General features: G+C 37.1%; 1 protein-coding gene across 2 annotated transcripts in view; it reads right to left on the bottom strand.

The window, feature by feature from the left end:
- The window catches only part of LOC138053649 (collagen alpha-1(XXVIII) chain-like), a 51,635-nt gene that overhangs the window by 24,561 nt on the left and 22,074 nt on the right, over positions 1-5,000 (bottom strand). The window lies entirely within an intron of this gene.

The following is a 5,000-nucleotide window of genomic DNA, read 5'->3' as shown; positions in this document are numbered from 1 at the left end:
CACTCTGGGTAAAGAGTTTACCAAGTGAGCGATATCAAAGCGTGGTACTCGATGGTAATTTCACCTCTGGAGTCCCAAGGGCACTGTCCTGGGGCCTTTGCTGTCCGTTCTGTATATAAATGACTTACCATCGGCAATTACCATCGGCGGTTATTTGCTGACCATTGTTTACTGCATGTTTCGATACTAGTCAATCCATCACTGAATATGTATTAAAAAACTCCAACACGGTTGTTAGGTTTACTGATGTCGTCATGTTCACAGTAAGGACATACCCATCGCACACAAGTAGGAGTAACAATTGATTTTTATTGAATATTTAACAATTATGTTTTCACCGAGATTGAAAAGAATAATTGTTTTAGTACATACTCACGAAGTGATCTCAACAACAATTGCAGAAAAAACCATCCAAAGTCCATTTCATTGGCATCTCAATTCATGCGTGGAAAACGTGCAAGCGGTACAAATCATGCGCGAAAGTGTTTACAGAAGCATCAAACATGGCAAATCTAAATAACCTTCGTTATATGCTCATTTAGCACCGTTTAAATCAGCAATCGAATTCGAAAGTCTGCTTGTTAAAACATTTTCACCGTTCGATCAAAGTTTTTGAGGCTCATTTGAAATGGAAATTGAAAGTGCAGTTGGTAAAGGATCCACATGAAATGGTGGCTCTAATTGAGGTGAGCATTAGTTTGTTGTAAAATGACCTGTCTTGTTTCCTTGCAACCATGTGGACTTTCTTAAACATTTTTTTAATTCCTCAATTTCACTAAGAAATTCGTTTTGGTGGGCGACCAGCCCTACAAGAAAGAATTACTTCGAGTGAAACAAATTGTTGGCGTGAAGATTGTTTAATTATCAGCAATAATTACCTGGAAAAACGAAGTCAAAGACTTGTTGGCAAAAGTATGAACTCTTCTCTTACCTTTAAAAACTTTCAGGCCAAATTTTGTGGCCTTCTTTGTCTTCTGTAGCACAGCATCATCTTGTATTCTCAATATTTCCGATTCATAAATGCTGGCGAGTTTACGCCGGCCATTTTGTTTTGTTTGGATCAAGCATTATTCACTCCGTAGGGAGTGAATAATGCTCAATTACTCTGAGATAGCGAACCAATCAGATTGCTTGAATCACCAAGATCACTGAGTGAGTATATACTAAAATGCTTTCTTTTATATGCTCAAATAAAGGCAGGTCTATATACAGTTCAATCAAGTTCACGTATTTGGCAAAATACCATTATGGCAGATCATGTGGAAGTTAACCCTAGTAAGAAGTGTTTTAAGATGGGTGCCGTCTCACTTAAGTGGGAGCCCCTTCCCCCCTTGCAGATTTTCACTTCTGTGGCAAGATTCTAGAACATGTCAATCAATCAACTTTATTTAAATCACAGTAAATGGCTCAGCAAGCTGGTTTTCAGACATGCCGTGCAAGAATTACAAAATGTATTAGGTGATAAAAATTACAAGAATTACAAGATATAAATGTTAAAACGACTAATGAACTACGTATAACTTAGCGCTAAATATTATTTAATGTCAGAGAAATTTAAACAATTGTACTAATTAGTAACAAGTTACTATATAATAATACGAAACAAGCCATGTAAAAATGTGCCCTAGCGATGTAAAATGTGTCCTAGGCTATGGTACATTTAAAGCTTGCAAGATCCCTTATCTCACGTATTTGATTCGACAGTTGGTTCCAAGCATTTGCACCTCGATAAGAGAAAGAACGTTAAAGAAAATTCGTTTTAGGTAGCGGTAATTGGAAGTCATAGTTCGAACCCCTCAAGTTATAATTGTGAACTTCTGAGGTTCTATGAAAATACTCATGAAGATACGTCGGACAATTATTATTGAATACTTTAAACATCGTAATTAACAAGTTCCTTTTAAACATGTGATATCTCACCCATATCTAGAGGTTGAATTAAATGATAAACGTAGATGGAAGGATCATATAAAATAAGAATGCAAACGGGTTGATAGGCCTTAGAAAAAAAAACTATTGGTTTTGTCAAGAGAAAATGAGGGGACAGAGAAGGAGGCTCCCGGTCCAGCCCTTGGGATATGTCATGTCCACGAAAGTTATTTTTAGACGAGCGGAAGTCTTCCGAGACGTCCGCATGCAGGCCAACCTCGGTCCGATGTTTGAAAGAAAATATATATTCATCAGCCTTCCACGTGCGCCATCATTTTCTCTTTTCACTAAGAACCTGAGAGCGAGGCAAGACTGCATGCGGACATCTCAGAAGACAGACTTCCGCTAGAACAAAGACTTCCGCTCGTCTAAAAATAGCTTTCGTGGACATAACATATCCCGGCCAACGCCTTGCGCCTCCCTCTCTGTCCCCTCATTTTCTCTTGGTTTTGTACAGAGACTGAAGCAAGAACTAAGTCGACGTGTTACATGTAATGTTGGTCAGGCATAAGCTTGAGTACACATCTGTTGCCTGGGATCCACATTACAAATGTGATATTGATACACTTGAGAAGGTGCAAAGAGCAGCAGCCCGGTTTTGTACAAATGACTATAACTGGTCATCTAGCGTCATTTTAATGCTAAGTAAATGAACTGGAACTTTGTAGTCTTAAAGAAAGGAAGAGAGGATATCGCTTGATTTTAATGTACAAAATTATCCATGGATTATTACATATAAGACAACAAATTTTTCAGTAAGTTTTAGCATGGAGACTAGGACTAGAAGCAGTCATAGGTTTTAAACTTGTCGAGCCCTGTTGTAAGAAAGATGTGTTTTCCTTCTTTCCAAGAACTGTTAAAGATTGGAATCAAGTTCTCCCGAACATGGCTCAAATCACGACTATTGTAAAATTCCAAACTGATCTTAGTTCACTAGTTTAACAGAAGATATTACGAGTATAGTTAATTTAATTCTATATATTGTCTATTTTATCGTTAAATAATAAAGCAGCTGCTATTTCCAAATCGATGGAATTACCTGGTGATAAATAACCTCGTCTAGGAAAGTAAATTTTTGACTTTGCAGTAACAATGGTTAACAATGTGATCTTTGTGTTTAATTCGCACATTTCTTGTTAAACATAATAACACTTGAAAAAAAAAAAAAAAATTAACAAAACCAGGTGTCTTGAAATCATTTTGACGAAGATGTATCCTTTGTTTCGCGAGCAAACACGCAAGGTAACTTGATCACGGCGCTTGCTGAATTCGATGTCACTTTCGAATTTGCGATTTTACTTGTGCCGCCAAAAGTACAATAGAAAAATTGAACGTAGCAAAAATCTCCCAAAATGTTTTTCGCTGATGGTAACTTTTTATATCTGCGGTTCAAAATTTATGTAACAGTTGTTTTCATGTCGCAAATTTAGTTGCTGATGGCAAAATATTTTATTCTCCATCGACCGTCCTGAAAACTTTCTTCTGCTCCTTATAAAAACTGTGTATCAATATTTATTTACTTTTGCATCGATATTTGTTTTGCATAAAGCAGGCTACCAAAATCTGTACCTTCATTAGTTCGTATTTTTGAGCGTTAAAATATAATTCTCGGTCCTATGTTTCTGTCACAAAGGGGTGTATTTTTATGTCTCCCATCCACCAACACCACCGGACAGGGATTAAATTCATTGAACTTTTATATTAGAAAAAGGCAGAAGCTCAGAGAGCACGCTTAAACTTGTGGTGAAAAAGAAGTGGTAAGGAAACTTGAAAATGATCAACATGTCAGCCTCGAAGCCAATGTTTCTCGATTCCCTTCTATTTTCTTCAGTCTTTCTGGGTTTAGTATTTTGCTAGTAACCACTTGTCTTCTCAGGGGGCTATTTACCTAAGACATCTACCCTGGCACTATAATGATATACGGTACCAAAACAATATATTGTGTACTATTAGAGGTCTTTATTACGCAAGGACAACTTGAATCTCCTGGAAGACAAAACGTAGCTCAGTTGACAATATGGAATAAAGCGCTGTGTTACTGCACCACCACAAGTACGCAATGCGTGCCTATTTTTTTAATTTTGCGTCCGCACTCCCATGGTAATTATAAGCAAAAATCCCGGCCGACTTTGTGTCACTGTTTCACAACCAGCAAAGAACCTCGTGGTTCCAAACCCCTCGCCAGACCGGTCAAAACAGGTTTTTTTCCACAATATGTTGTAAGTTGAACTAGCGGTAAGCTTTTCGTGGACGAGTTCTCCTACACGGCTGTTTTCTGATGGTAATTTAGTTCGCACATGCGCCCTTCCAAAGAAATGCGGTTAATTATTATATTTGCAAGTTAATACAGAAAAAAATGCTCTTAATTATTGCGTCCTTAACAACCGGGAAAGCTCCTACTTTTTCGACCAATGAAATCTCATCATTTATGTAATGTATACATATGAAAATCTTTACATTTGGAAGGAACGATGGCTGTCGAAAATTTGAACAAAATCGGTTAAAATGTGCTCATTTTCTGCTAAAACGCGTCGCTATGTTCGAGTCCATGGACCAAAGACCATAGAAGTTGACATAAATGTTTGATTGTAAATTGCAAAGGGCCCGATCTTTTTATGCTAACAGAAGAGTGGAGAATGAACATGTGAAACCTTCCTGGGGAGGCCGTGGAGTTAAGTGTTTTAATCCGAATTGTTTTAAACCTTATTTCACGCACTTTTAATATGTGAAGTTTGCCTATTATTTGACTCCATTTTGAATCCCTGAACAGATAATTTCGAATAGAAAAGCTTTAAACATCAGACAAATAGATAGTTCAGCTTCGTACAACTTGTATAACATTGAATTGTTTGTATTTGCTCAACAAAGCTTAAATTTATACGTGCATATACTGTTTTTTGATCACATAAATCAGCGACTACTGACAAGGTCATATGTATATGTGACCAAGTTAGATTCGTGTTGTTATGTGAACAACAGACAAATTTATTACTGGGTTGCCAGTATGGCAAACCCAGTCAGAATCTGCGTTTCACTTGTTGGTTTTATTTTTTTTTTTCGTTTTTTTTCCG

The sequence above is a fragment of the Montipora capricornis genome, chromosome 6 (assembly GCF_036669925.1).
Source record: "Montipora capricornis isolate CH-2021 chromosome 6, ASM3666992v2, whole genome shotgun sequence".
Classification (NCBI taxonomy): Eukaryota; Metazoa; Cnidaria; class Anthozoa; order Scleractinia; family Acroporidae; genus Montipora; species Montipora capricornis.
This window is presented reverse-complemented; position numbering and strand designations above follow the sequence as displayed.